Source organism: Protopterus annectens, chromosome 11.part0 (assembly GCF_019279795.1).
Source record: "Protopterus annectens isolate FY-2018-M chromosome 11.part0, PAN1.0, whole genome shotgun sequence".
NCBI classification, from domain to species: Eukaryota; Metazoa; Chordata; order Ceratodontiformes; family Protopteridae; genus Protopterus; species Protopterus annectens.
In genome coordinates, this window is record NC_056745.1 from 1,302,225,401 (window position 1) to 1,302,240,939 (window position 15,539).

At 44.7% G+C, this 15,539-nt stretch overlaps 1 protein-coding gene across 1 annotated transcript in view; it reads right to left on the bottom strand.

Moving 5' to 3' along the window:
* Positions 1-15,539, bottom strand: part of SND1 (staphylococcal nuclease and tudor domain containing 1) — a gene marked incomplete in the record, with an annotated part of 3,811,866 nt that overhangs the window by 3,673,656 nt on the left and 122,671 nt on the right.

Below are 15,539 nucleotides of genomic sequence, written 5' to 3' on the forward strand. Positions count from 1 at the left end.
GAGACCCAGATTGAATCTTGAGATAGTTTACCATGTGGGGGGGACTTACTACTTCCTGATTTGGAAGTGGGAGCCCCCCCACTGCTTAGTCCTGTGCGTAACCTGGGACTGAAGCCTGGTTGTTCTGCTGGTCCAAGTTTGGACCGAGAAGGCCTGGAAGAGGCAGGAAAGGACCAATTCTTAGAGGGCCAATGCCTACTAAATCTTGGAAACTGTACTTGTAGGAAATCTTTAACAGTTTGCATAAATTTAGCTTTTTCCTCCATCTTTTTAAGAACTTCCTGTGCTTTGTTACCAAACAGGCGGTCCTTATTTAATGAAGCATCCAGCAATTTAGCTTTAACATGATCTGGCAAGGATTGCTCCTTAAGCCAAGCATGCCTTCTAAGTACAGACCCGGTGACAGCAGCGCTGCAAGATGCCTCTAGTGAATCAAAACCACACTGCAAAGTACGTTTTCCAACCTGCTCAGCAGAATGCATTAAATCCTGTAAATTCTTATTCTCAGCACAGTCAGGAATGAACATCATTTTCTGTTTAAGAAATCCAATAATATTCTGCTGATACTTTAACACATGAAACAGGCAATTTAGGGCCCTAATGGCCAAGGTTGCAGAAGTGTATACCTTCTTACCCCATCTATCCAGCGCCCTGGAATCTCTATCAGAGGGGGTAGGATTTTTGGCAGTAGTAGCCTTAATGCCCTTGGGTCCCTGTGAAATGGTTTAAGGATCTGCAGTAGGACTTAGAACCCTGTAATCTCAGGTTTTCTGGGAACAGGAGGTAAGGAGTCAGGGGCCAAGCTATATTCCGAAAAGGCATAATCAACAATGTCTAGCACAGGAGGGATAGCTAAAGGCCTGGGCTGGGGCAGGAATAAGAAATCCCTAAGCCTCTTTTTAGAATTACAGTAATCCTGGCTTTCCCAATGAAAATGCTCCCTAAGAGTATGCAAGGTTTCACCAAATGAGAAATTCTTGGGGGGGGGGGGGGGGGCAGAGGGAACAGAGTCCTCTGCATCAGAATCCTCATAGGTAAATAAGGGTAAATCCTGGTCATCAGAGGAAACAAAGTTCAGAATCCTGGTCAGAAGTATCGTAAGCAAATTCAGTCCTAGTTCTCAGAGGGGGAAAGTTGGCTTCCTCTAAAGTAATAAGGTCTTCAGCCATTCTTATTTGTTTTTTAGGCACAGAGGCCTGACTATGCGGTCCAGGCGTCTGTTTTCTAGGCATGGTTCAAGAATTAGGCCTTGAAATAAAAGATGGCGTCTGTTTAATATGCAAGTCAGTAGGCCTGAATACACCCACAGAAGCCGGTGCCTGGACAGTGGCTCCGGACTCATCCAAGACAGACATCCGCAGGTTCCACAGTTGAAGCATCTCGTGGCATACCGGACTCCGAATGGGTCTCAATAGAGGCCTGCAAATCTGAAGTAGCGGGCATCGGGGTTGCGAAAGCAACTCACTGAGTACCGGTGAACTGGCGACTGGCTTAGAAGGATCGTTGGCAGCTTTGGACCTAGGCGGCCTGTCTATCTTGGCGTTTTTTTCGGAATGTCGGTAGTCGGATGGGTAACCGAAGACATATCTGGATAATTGAACTGAATACCAAAATACTTAGAAGTGTAAATATACCGATGACTAATAGTTCGTTGCTTAAATAAGGCACAAAACTGACAGCGAGGTACGTCGTGGTCAGGGCCTAGGCAAGGAATACAGTATGAATTAAAATCTTTGAGGTATTTGCTTTCCACAAGAAATACAATTATTGACTTTTACTGACCTCGGTTTAGAGCAAGAAAAAGTTTCCCCAATGAGGTACTTGGCTTTAGTTGAAGACTTCGGTTCTGAAACTCAAACGAAAATTTCAAGAGTCGGCCAAACTGCTTCTGCTTCGGGCACTGCACAGCAAGAAAGACTGGTGTAATGGCGTCGGCTGCATGCTTTATACCCCTGACTACCTGACGTCATGGAAGATGAGACAGCAACCGACGCAGGACCCAAGACTTTGATAATCAGGCTGACTGAGGGCTACTGCAAGCAGATAACCCAAATGTGATGACTGCAACAGTGAAACACGAAGAACATCAATCAAAAAACAACAGCAGAGGAAGGTCAGAAGGTTGTTAGTCTAAATGAGGACTAAGATGGACACTAACAAGGTAATTAAACTGCTAATAATCCTGGTAAAAGAAGACCGCAAAATACGGAAAAAACTAAACACTTAGCCTGTGCCAGTAATAGCAATCTCGACACTGCATGCAGCAAACGAGATCTGGGCAGCTACCGCTAGGCATGTTGGGATACAGGTTAGCCTCGAGCCAGTATAAGCTATCGAACTATAGCAAACATCCAAGTCGAAGCAGAGGATCAGCTCCAAACCCCAACCAGCAAGAGCAAAGACGAGATGGGGACAACATGACATGGGTAGTTTCAACTGAAAACACTGGGGCTGGACCTGTAGAAAGTCTAACAGTCTGCACAGACTTGGCCTTGTCTTCCAGTTTTTTGAGCACAGCCTCTGCTTTGGGGCCAGAAGAGGAAGTCCTTGTCCAAAAGGTTAAATGTGACATACTCTGGGAGGGACTGCTCTGGGAGGGACTGCTCCCTAAACCAACCTAACTGCAGCCATGCTGGAGGCTTCCATTGCATCATATCCACAGTGAAGGGAATGTTTTGCTACCCAGGATCTGGAATTGCAGAAGTCCATTAACTACAGAACAAGGCTGTCTCTAAGGAAAGTCATAGGCTTCTGTTTCATCTGATCCAGTAACATCTCCTGGTATTTAATCATGTGGAACTGACAGCTTAATACCCTCAGATAAGACTGCAGAAGTGTGAACTTTTTCACCAATTCTATCCAGGGGCCTACTTTCCTCATCTGTGAGCAAGAGGGTTTTGGAGGAGCTAGCTCTGGGCTCCTTTGGGGCCAGGTGTCATGACCTCTGAGTCAGCTACAGGATTCTTGAATAGATGCTTACGAGAATCCAAAACCTTATAAAACTGGTCAGGTATAGGGATACAAGGGAGGGAGTCTGGCTTCAAGAAAGAGTCCTGAAAGATGATTGACAACCTGTAAAATAGGTGGAAATGCAAGGGGTTTATGTTCTGGGAGGCTGAGAAATTCCCTTATCCTTTTCTTGGACTGGGGTAGTCCTGGGCCTCCCCCACTGGAAATGCTCCCTCAAGGTGAGCAAGGTTTCCCTGAAAAAATAAATCCTCAAGAAAGGAAGCATAAGCCAGGTTCTCTTAGTTTGAGTTTTCAAAGGATGCAATGGAAGGACCCTCTTCAGAAACAATCCTCCTGGTCAGAATCCTTATCTGACTCAAAGGGTCAGAAAAGACTTCTGGAAGGGAATCCTTTTTCTTGGGGAGGATTCAGTTGGGGGTTGCCTGCCTCTAGCAATGAAAATATGGTCCTGCTTATTAGCCTGTGAGTGGCAGCACATAGGCTATGTTGGGGCTGAGAGGAAGCCACTTTCTTATGAGTAGCTCTCAATTTAAGCCTGGTGACATCCAAAGTATAGACGCCTGTCTCCCTCAGTAGACTGATCGCTCCCATGGCCTGGCACCACAGAATCATTGGCTATACTGTGTTTTTTGGAAGCCAAGACCTGCAAAGCAGTCCCAGACCCAACTGACAAACTGAGTCCTAAGGCTTGAGCAAATATCAAGGGAACTGACCGCATACCTGACTCTGCATGGGTCTAAGAGGCCTGTGCCGCCATCTCTATCACTGAAGGGGGCAAAAGCATCTCCTTCATGGACAAGTCAGAAAGGACTGGCCAATGGCAAGCAGGTGTTGTCGGAGGCCCTAAGCCAGGGCTGTTTTTCCTTCACCCTTTTGTTTGGGAAAAGCGGCTTCAGATCAACTGGCAGACGCTATAAAACACGGACAACCTAACGATTCACTAATGTGGCTAGCTAAAATCTCAGCCCTTCATCTAATGGCTCTAGTACTATACTGAGTGCAGAAATGACAGCTGGAATGCCCCAGCAAGTAAAAGTAATGGAAGTCTGTGTGGAACCTGTTTAACACAATGGAGACAACTGGTTTTCTCTGACAGTCAAAAAGTGTAGAAAGGATTCCACAATGGGGTACTTCGCTTTGACGTATTCTCTCTGGTGCAGACTGACACACTAACTGGAACTCTGTTCAAGCTCCAATGGCAAGAAAGAACTGAGATTATGACATCAGCTGACTCCCCTTGTACCAGAGGGTACCGATGTCAGTCAGGGCATCTGCCGGCTGTTTGAGGAGGGAGATATTTCTCTGGTAGTTGAGCCAGCCAAGGGCTTCCATGGCAGGAAATCCCACAAGTCAGGATTGCAACAGTAAGACAAAGAATATCTGGCACTGCAACGATGAATCTACTTAATTATGGCAAGTTCATAACAGTACTCATTCTCTGTAGGTTACAATAAATGCAGATGTACGTCAGGGTACTAATGCGCATGACCGACGCCATATCCCGCCCCGCGTGGAACCCAGATGTCAGAAGACCCTGCAAAAATATCCTCAGCAAAACCAAAAAATATATATGTCAGCATACAAAAGATGTCAGATGAAACCAAACTCTACACACAACATATACAAAACAGAGGGGGAAGGAGGGGTGGTGGGCCAATTGCAGCAACCTACACATCCTCGAATATCTACATTTATGGTAGGTACAAAACCTCAACATGTTCTTTTCATTCCACATTGCTGCTACTATGTTCTTTGGGTAATCCCAAAGCAGAGGCAAGGGAGGCACATTTGCTCCCAGGAAGCAGGAGCTGATAACATGCAAATCAATAGCTGTGGCAAATCCAGCATGCCTTAGAGAGTAAAAGAAGAGGTGGTAATGCTTAGCAAAAGTATGCACTGAACCCAAAGTAGCGCCCTGTAAAATATCCTTAGCTGCCAAACCCCTTTGAAGTGCTGTTGAAGAGGCAGTAGCCCGAGTGAGACGAGGCCTAATCCCAGCTGGAATCTCCTTGCTATGATGGGAATAACATCCTGCAATGCAAAACCCAATCCAATGGGAAATAGTTTTGTTTCAAAGATACAGGCTTGCCCCCAAGTGAACTCAAAAGCTAAAAAGAAACAAAACAATAACACAGACTGCCTAAAAAAAACAGTCCTGTTAGAACAATAAATCTAATTGCCTGTGTACATCTAAAGTGTGCAAAATAAATTCCCTTTATTTGGGCCTCTGCAAATCTGGTAAGTAGGCAAATGAATAGTTTATGAAAGCCACACTTAGGTAAAACCACCTTAGGCATAAAGGAAGGTTTAGCACGTGAATGATACCCTATCCTTATGATAATCAATGATACCAACCGCCATAAGGGCCTGCAACTCAGAAACCCTTCTAGCAGAAGTAATGGCCAACAAAAAAAGCTTCTAGCATGACAAGTATTTCCTCAGTTCAGCAGTAGCCAGAGGCCTCAAAAAAGTTGTGAGTGCTTCTCCCACACAAATTGAGGTCCCAAGCAGGAAGTTTAGCTTCACGTAACAAAAGGTCCCAAGCAGGAGTAAGAAATTGCTTGAACAAAGGATGTGAAACAATGGTGGGTCACAATCATAGTGAGCTGAAATTGTTGCAGCATGAATCTTAATGGTCATAGTGAACAAACCTTGTCCAATAACTCAGTAGAATATTGAACAAAGACAAACAAATTAGGCTCAGAAATCTCTCAATTTTGCTGCAGTCCAAAAATAAAATCTCTTCCATTTTTCTTCAAATTGGCTGCAGTCCAAAACTAAAAATCTGGCCCATTTTTCTGCATTTAATTTTCCTTGGAGGAAAGCTGAGACCCTTCCATAATCAAAACAGAATATGCCAGGGCTGTTAGATGAAGAGAGTGAAGCTTACATTGAGCAGAGACGCATCGAAGTTCTGAGACAACAGGTGTGGAATCAAGTGGTAGCCTCATGGAGGCTTCCTTAATACTAGACTCCTCAAAGCAAAGTACCAGTGTTGCCGAGGCTGCCAATTTGGGAGCTATTAAAAATCATCCTTGGTTTGTCTTGTCTGACCTTTAGAATGGCCTTTGGGAGAAGACCTCTAGAGGTGGAAAAGCATACACATGAAGATTTTAAAGGAAAAGACGAAAGTATCCATTTTCCGTTGTGTGAAGAAATCCCTTCGCGGCAAAATTGTGTGCAGCTGGTTGTTTAGTGGAGAAGCTTGCAGCTGGTTGTTCTGTGGTTCCCCATAACACTGTCAATTTTGAAATACATGAAGATCCAGTTTCCACCTCTCGTGGGGATCCGCATGATTTGTCTGCTTAACACATCTGCTAGAGTTCTGTGCCCCGGCAGAAACCTTGCCTGAAGAGTTATTAGTTGCAACCCTGAAGAGAGTCTCCCACAAAATCATTGCTTGTCTGCACAATGGGCAAGAATGTAAGTTCCCCTAACAATTGATCCCCTTGTTTGTTGTTGTGTTGTCTGTTAGAACATGTGTCTTGTGTTGCCTCCAGCTTAGAATCAGCCATTAACCTTGGAAGACTGCTTAACATCTCTTTCATTAATGAATGTAGATGTGCTGTAGTCTGGCATGCTGATTGTCTTGTATCCACTTTCCATTTAGATGAGCTCCCAAGATGAGCTCCCCAAGCAATGTCTGAGGCATCTGACGTTAGAATCTGACGGTCACAGAGAGTCCCTTGTTTAGGTGGGACATTCCTGAGCTCCACCACAAAAAATTCGAAGCCTTTTTCTACTTTCCGGTAAAAATACTGAGGCAAGAAAAAACCAAAATATTCAAAAACGGGTACTTAGCCACGGATCCGGGTCTGAAAACTCCGACTCGGTCTGAAACTCCGAGGCCAACCTGCACCGCAAAATTAAAAATGCATCGACCATGCGCGGCAAAAGACTGAGGATATGTATACGCCGGTCATGCGATTAGCGATCCCACGTACTGACGCCGGGGTTCACCGCGCCAGGACCGACGCCGCCAGCCATATACTTTGTACCGGGGGGACTGGACGACACAGCTACCACCAATAGTTAGGACTGCAGCAATGTGGAATGAAGAACATCTGCAGTACTGACTCTTGGGAAGACTCCCAGAGCTAATTCGACTGGTTGACTTATTACACAAGCAGGGAGCACAGAGCCCTACAGTACTGCGCCCAAGCAAATTCTGTTCTGGCCCTGGACATGGCCGCTTAATTATAATGCTTGGAAAAGGTATGGACTGATAACTAGATTGTTCTAATGGTTTGAGTGGGAACCCCCGCTATAACCAGAAATACTGTTGTAGCTGCGATCTAGTTGAGTCAGCCTTGACAGACAGTGAAGGTAACGAAACCAATACAATTTGTAATCCACTTGGGTTTGTTGATAGGGATAACTAAAGATAAAGGAATGGAAAAACCTTTGCAAAGGCAATAAAAATCTGGTCTGGCTTTCTGCTTAGTGTAGTTTTACTACGTAAATTTATGGTAAGAAAATTGGTACATGAATGGCCTGGTTTAAGGAGAGTTCAGTTACCACTTTAAAACTAGTGTTTAAAGTGAGCCTGTCCTTAAGAAAAACAAAGACAGGCTCTCTACAAGAGAGCCTGTAGTTCAGAGATCCATCTAGCTTAGGTCAAGGCTACCAACACCACAACCAACACAGTTCTAGAATATAGCATCTTAATGGGGGCCAAAGCAGCTGGTTTAAAGGGTGGGAAGGTCAAACTTCTGTAGAACAAAACAAAGGTCTTAGATTGGAGCTCTTTTCTGGGAGTCCTGACTAGAGGATCTTTGAGGAAAGTACAGTTTTGTACCTACCATAAATGTAGATGTTAGAGTGCTAATACAGCTGCAGTCATAACAGATTGGTTTTCCTGCCGTCAGGCGGGTCCTCGGTCGGCCGAATTCCAAAGTCTAGGCCCAGCGTCGGATGTAGTCGCTTCTTCCCTGACGTCAGTGCGACAGGGGTATAAAAGAACCAGCCGACGCCATTTTCTTCAGTTTTTCTTGCCCCAGATGTCAGGTGCTCCCAGAAGGAAGGCAATACATAAATTTATGTAATAATGCAATGCAGTATAATCAAAAAACAGTAGTTGCAAGCAAATACACCATAAAAGAATACCCCAATCAGGTTGTATGAGGAGGTGTTATCCATTAGGCCTGTCCCAAGAGGGGAAGGAGGGAGGGAAACCTGGACTGCAGCTGTATTAGCACTCTAACATCTACATTTATGGTAGGTACAAAACTGTACTATGTTCATCGTGCATACAGCTGCAGTCATAACAGATGGGTAGAATCCCAAAGATAAAAAAGGGGCGGTAGGCACTAGGTGGAACTAGGAGGAGCCAGGATGCCCTGCAAGACTGCAGTGGCAAAGCCTGCTCTAGATTTGGAGTATAATGGTAGATGATAGTGCTTGGAGAAAGTATGCACAGAACTCCAAGTGGCAGCTTCCAAAATATCTTTGGTAGTAACCCCCCTGAGGAAAGCTGCAGAGGTAGCTGTGGCCCTTGTGGAGTGAGTTCTGATGCCTGCAGGTACAGTTTTACCATGAAAAGAGTAACAAAAGCGTATGCAGTGGGCTATCCATTTTGAGATTGTCTGTTTGGAAATAGGCTTCCCTTGAGCTCCTGTAGCATAGGACACAAAGAGTTGCTCTGATTTTCTGAAAGGCTTTGTTCTGTCCAAATAATAACGTAGCTGTCTGTGAATGTCCAAGGAGTGTAGTAGTCTCTCCCCTTTGTTTTGAGGATTAGGGTAAAAGGTAGGTAAGTGGATAGCCTGATTCAAGGCTACCCTGGATACTACCTTTGGCATAAAGGAATTGGTTCATAAGGAAACTCTGTCCTGATGGAAAATGATGAAAGGCTGCACAGCCATGAGGGCTTGCAGTTCCGAAACCCTGCGAGCTGAGGTGATAGCCAGCAGGAAGGCTGTTTTCCAGGACAAATATTGTAGTTCTGTTGAAGCAGTTAGCTCAAAAGGAGGCAAGGTCAGTTTTTCTAGAATGAAATTGAGGTCCCAAGCAGGTACTGGTTGTTTCCTTGGGGGTTTAATATTCTTAGCCGCTCTGAGGAACTGTCTTAAGAGGGGGTGAGAGAATAAAGGAGGATCAGTGTTGTATTCTGCAGAAATGGCTGAGGCATGGATTTTGATGGAGGAGAATGAAAGTCCACTGCTTAGCATCTCAGCTAGGTACTGTAATATTTGAGGTAAATTCAGTATTCCAGGATTCTGGCCCTTTTTCTCATTCAAGGCACAAAACAGTTTCCATTTTGCTGAGTAGGCTTTTCTAGTAGAAGGTATTCTGGCCTCCAAAATGACATCCTGCACCTCCTTGGAGAGTAGGGTCTGTTGTGATTTTAATGAATCTTCCATGCGGCTAGATTGAGTGTTTTCAGCTGACTGAAGAGTTTTGAAGTTGTGCTGAATCAGTAGAAGAGGCATTAGAGGCAGGATCCATGGTGGGGAATGAGTCAGGCTCCTCAGGAGTGGGTACCAGTGTTGTCTTGGCCAGTCTGGAGCAATGAGAATCATCTTTGGTCTGTCTGCTCTGGTTTTTAATAGAACTTTGGGCAGCAGAGGAAGAGGTGGAAAGGCATAAACTGTCATTGTTGTCCAACTGAAAGAGTGCGTCCACTTTCCAGGCCTGTGGATGAAAGGTCCTTGAGCAGAATTTTGCCAACTGGTGATTTCTGTGGGAGGCAAAGAGATCTATGTCTGGCCTTCCCCATGCTTGAATTATCTTTGAAAAAACTTGAGGATGCAACTTCCATTCATGTGGATCTGTCATATTTCTGCTTAGGTTGTCTGCCAGCATGTTTTCCTTGCCTGGCAGGTACTGTGCTTGAAGCTCGATTTGTAATTCCAGAGCCATGTTCCAAAGAGACATGGCTAACCTGCATAGGGGGTATGAATGGGTTCCTCCCTGTTTATGTACCACATTACTGTGGTGTTGTCTGTCCTTATCAATAGCTGGCCTGGATGCAGTAGGTCTTTGAAAGCTATAATAGCATTTATTACTGCTAGTATTTCCTTTTGATTGATGTGTAGGTGCTTTTCATTTTGGGACCATTTGCCCTGAATGCACCGATCTGTCATGTGCGCCCCCCAGGCGTAGTCAGAGGCGTCTGTTGTGATGACTTGATTTGCTTGAGGCTTGCAGAATGGGAGACCTGTGTTTCTTTGGCATGCTTGAGCCCACCACAGAAATTCCTTTTGAAGACATGGAATCAGTGGTATTATTGTTTCCAAACTGTGGCTGTGTTGAGACCATAGGTTTTTTAGGTACCATTGAAGTTTCCTCATATGCAGCTTTGCACATGGGATTAGTAGGATGCAAGATGCCATGAATCCCAGAGCCTGCAGGATTTTCCTTGCAGTCAGCCTGGTAAAAGTTGCCAGTTTTCTGAAGAATTGAGTTAGTTGCCCTTGTTTCTCAGGCGTGAGGTAGGCCATCTGGGTGTTTGTATCCAAGCTGGCACCCAGGAAAATTATTGTTTGAGAGGGTATTAGCTTTGATTTCTTTTTGTTGACTGTGTATCCCAGAGAATTCAACAACATTATTACAAACGCCAGATGTTTCAGAAGTATGTGCTTGCTGTCCGCTTGGATCAGGCAGTAGTCCAAATATGGGTATATTTGTATCCCTTGAAGTCTGCAGTAGGCAATTACTGATGCCAGGCATTTCGTGAACACTCTGGGCGCAGTAGATAAGCCAAAGGGCAATGCAGAGAATTGATAATGGGTTGAACCTGCAAGAAATCTGAGGTATCTTCTGCAATCTTGTCTGATTGGGACATGCAGGTATGCCTCCTTGAGGTCCAGTGTTACCAGCCAAGACTCCTTGCCCAGCATGGGAAGAAGCTGCTGTAATGTGAGCATCTTGAATTTTGGCACGAGTAAAAATGTGTTTAGGATGGATAGGTCCAAAATAGGTCTCCAATCTTTGTCCTTCCTTGGTACCAGGAATAGTCTGGAATAAAAACCTTGACCCTGTTCTTGTGCAGGTACCTCTTGAATAGCTTTCATGTCCATGAGATCTGAAATTTGTTTTTGTGCCTCTGCCCTTTGATTATGTGGCAGGTTTGGCATGCCTCTCATTTTTGGAAGGGTGTGAAAGTGGAATCTGTAGCCTCTGTCTATAATGTCCAGGATCCATTTGTCTTTTGTGACAATATGCCAATTTTTCGAAAATAATGCCAGTTTTCCGCCTAAAGGTGCTGCCATTTGAGCCTTGCTTGGCATGCAAAGGGGAAGTCATTGGTTCTGCTTTCTGAATGGCTGTGAACTATCCTCACCACCTCTGTGTAGGTGCTTGCCATTGTCTGCCTCTAAACGATCCTTGAGATTGCCCTCTACCCCTCGGGCGCCTGTATCTACCTCTTTGGGGTCTGTCTGTGGCTGGAAAGGACCGATTTTTTGAAGGCCAATTTATACTGAAACGTGGAGGTTGTACCTGTAGGAAATCTTTCACTGTTTGCATTGATTTTGCCTTTTCCTCCATTTTCTTTAATACCTCCTCAGCTTTAACACCAAACAATACATCTTTTTGCAGAGGTGCATCCAGTAATTTAGCTTTAACATGATCTGGTAAGGTTTGCTCTGAGCCAAGCATGTCTACGTATGACTGATCCTGTAACAGCAGCTCTACATGAGGCCTCTAAAGCATCAAAACCACATTGCAAGATATGTTTACCCACTTGTTCTGCACTATGTAACAAATCCTGCAACTCCTTCAAGTCTGGTTGTTCAGGTTGTGACATTTTGCTTTTCAACTGTGGTAACAGAAACTGTTGGTACTTTAACATATGGAACTGACAGTTTAATGCCCTCATGGTTAAGGTGGCCGAGGTGTATACCTTCTTCCCCCACCTTTCTAAAGCTCTGGAATCTCTCTCTGAAGGTAATGGATTTTTAGCAGTGGAGGCCTTAATTCCCTTGGGACCCTGTGAAATAGTTTCTGGGTCAGCCGCATGGCTTTTGTATAGGAATTGGTGTGAATCAAGAACCCGGTAATACCAGTCAGGCTTGACTGGAGCTGGAGGTAAAGAATCTGGGTTAAGGCAGGCCTCCGAATACACATTATCTAGTATGTCTAAGACAGGAGGTATAGCCAGAGGCCTGTGCTGGGGGAGCAAGAGGAAATCCCTAAGCCTTTTCTTGGAGTCTGAGTACTCTTGGCCTTCCCAGTGGAAGTGTTCCCTCAAGGTATGTAAGGTTTCCCCAAAAGAGTAATCCTCAGGGGGGGAGACAGAGGGAATGGACTCCTCTGCATCAGAATCTTCAAAAGGGAGTATGAATGTTCCTAGTCTTCGGAATGCTCTGAAGTAATGGAGGCCTGGTCCGAGGAAGGGTATTCTTCCTCCACTCTGGGCCTTTTGTCCGGGGGGGGGGGTTGAGAACCCCTGATAAGAGTAATCAAATCCTCAGCCATTTTGAGCATCTGCTTTTTAGGCATGGGGCCTTGAGAGGGGCCCTGTGGAGCTTGTCTTTTAGTATGCATGGCTGCTTTGGACTTAGTGAAAGCCTTGATGCAAAAAGAAGAGGAAGGCCTGAAGACACCTTGAGAGGTGGCAGGCCTGTCTAAACTCTGAGTTTCACCGCCAAGAGTGGCTTCGGTATCTGTAGTCGGGGTGTGGGCCGAAGAGCCTGCGACCTCGGGCACAGAAGACACCGCCAATGAAGTGTCATCAGTAGTCAGGGGCTGCGTAGGCACCTCACTGAGAACCGGACCACCTGTAGTCGGCTTTGGCGTGGTGTCGGTAGAAGTCACGGACCTCGTATGTCGGTCCTTATCTTGCGTCTTTTACTCAAAACTGGAGTATCCAACAACATAATGTAATTAAACTTTTTGCCAAAATAGTGTTGGGCGAACTCCGCCCGACGCTTAATAGTGCGTCTGTTGAATGTAGCACAAAAACGGCAGGCCGAGACGTCGTGGTCTGAGCCTAAACAAGGAATGCAGAGGGAATGAAAATCCTTATGCGGTATTTGCTTCCCACATGAAATGCAATTATTAACTTTGTCTGACATCGGTCTGAGGCAAGAAAAGTTTCCCCAACGGGGTACTTAGCTTTCAAGAAAACTTCGGTTGAAAAATATTCGTAATCTCAGGAGCTGGCCGACCGGCACTTGCGAACTGCTTCTGCTTCGGGCACCGCGTGGCAAGAAAGACTGAAGAAAATGGCATCGGCTGGTTCTTTTATACCCCTGTCGCACTGACGTCAGGGAAAAAGCGACGACATCCGACGCCGGACCTAGACTTTGGAATTCGGCCGACCAAGGACCCACCTGATGGCAGGAAAACCTATCTGTTATGACTGCAGCTGTATGCACGATGAACATCTGCTTCATAGGCAGCTGTCAGGAAGATGTGGTAGACAAGAAATTATGCAAAGGCATTTTTGGGGTGGAAAGTGGTGATATGGAGAGCCATAGCTGCCCCTCTGGGTGTACATGGCCTTAGGCTTCCCAGGTCTAGCTTTGTAATCAGTTTGCCACTTTCATGAATTTCCCTCTTCCACCTTTTTTGTGGTCTTCCTTTGCTCTGTTTGTGGAAAAGGGGGCCAATGTTTACTTTGATAGTGCCAATCTTATCTGGGTGGTGAAAACTGAAAAGGCCTTTGACAGAATGCATTTTTTTCTCCTCTCCACCAGCTTCTTAAATACTTTTCAGCAAAGGACCTGAAAAGTTACTTATTCAGCAGGGCTTCAAGAAGCTCTGCCTCAATTTGCTCTGGAAAGGGCAGACTCAGTCAGGCAAGTCTAACAGAACTTATAGCAGCTCCCTCTATAAAGCATCCACTGCATGACCTGCCTGGCAACCTGAAAGATAAGGATGGGCAAGATCAGCATCTATTTCTTAAGGCTCTTCTGTATCCCCCTCTGCCTTCTGAGGCAACTGCTCATTGATAGACTCCTGGTATTTGAGTATATGAAACTGACAGCTGATAAAAATCCAGGAAATGCTGCTCTCACCTACAGCACATCTGGAAGACCTACATGAATCACGCTGCATCAGTAGAGCCAGAAATATATTCAATGATCCTTCACATCCTGCAAACGGTAGGTTTTCCCACCTCTCCTTGGTTAGGAGATACAAGTATACACTGTAGGACTTCTACACTCAAGTTTCTTTCTTCTCTCCATCAGACTACTGAACTCTTGTGAAAAATGAGCCAGGAGACTGTCAAATGCATACTTCCACTCCTAACACAGTTATGCTATTTATCTGACTGTACAGATCTTTACATATCAAGGCTTTGTTGCATTACAAGAATTGTGCTTTTTCATGTGCAATAACTAACTGATGTGCATATTTAACGTTGGTTCACACCTTATCTTACCGTAGGACTCTATGTAGTGCAATATAAATCACACTGTGCAATATTCATGCCAACCATTCTATATGTTTCTTAGTTATGTTATAGTAAGGTCATATGCATGTTGTTAACTCAACTCTATTTATATGTAAAGTGTGTCAGTTCATTATGTTATTTTATTCTATTTTTACTTTTATTTTATGTTATTTTATTATTTTTCCCTGTATGTATGCTTTTGCACTGGGAACACAGCATTGCAATTTCGTACAGCTACACTGTGGTGTAGTTCTTAATGACAAAGTTTTCTTTGGCTTTGACTCGACAGTTACCAACCATCATCCGGAGGCCACGGCCTGCAAAGTAGCTTTGGGTACAACCAATGACAAGGTATTTTCTGCTTGTAAGGATGTGACTGAATGTGGCAATCTCCAAAGCCACTGCACCAGAGGCCTTGGAAACACTAGCTTGTGGATAAAGGGTCTGCAAAAGCATCTCACTAGTATCGAACTCTCAGCTGAAGGAAGCCACTGCCCAATGTAGTTGCAGAGTCAGCTTACAGAGTGCTCTAATACACTTTCTTTGGTACGTCTGAATATAATGGCAAACACCATACATGCTTAAGCCAACCACAAGACTTCTGCTGAAATATTTTAAAGATTCCACTCTAAACCTGATGCTCCCAGAGTTAAAGTATGCACACTGGGGACAGGTTAGCATATTGTGCGCTCTGGACACAAGTAAAAGTATGAAAATCTGCGTGGAATTTGTTTTGGCACTTAAGAGGATTATTTATGCTCTGACATCTACAATAAACTCCAGACAATAAGAAATTTCTTCAATAGTGTTCTTATCAAAGTCTCTAGCTTCAAGTCAACCAGACACTGCCAACACTGTAGCAGTTAAAGAGGCATTTTAACTGCAACAAGTAGCAGCTGAAGATGGGACCAGTCAGTCAACTACCATTTATACCACAAAAGCCATAATGTCTGAAGTGGATGGCTTCTGCGAGGCCAAGGGGGAAAGTGCGAGACCTCTGGTATTCAGATCAACCTCCAAGCTCCTGCAGGCAGGAAATACCAAGAATCAGTACAACAAAGAGCACTGTATAGTATTCAAGCAAAGAAAACAGCATATATTCCTTCAGGTCCAATACTTGGCAACCTGCTGGATAAAGAAATGAGATGCAACAAGACTACCAGCAGTGGTTTAATTCTGACTAGTTCCGACCTGTACAATTTAATTCTAAAGGTATGCCCATCAG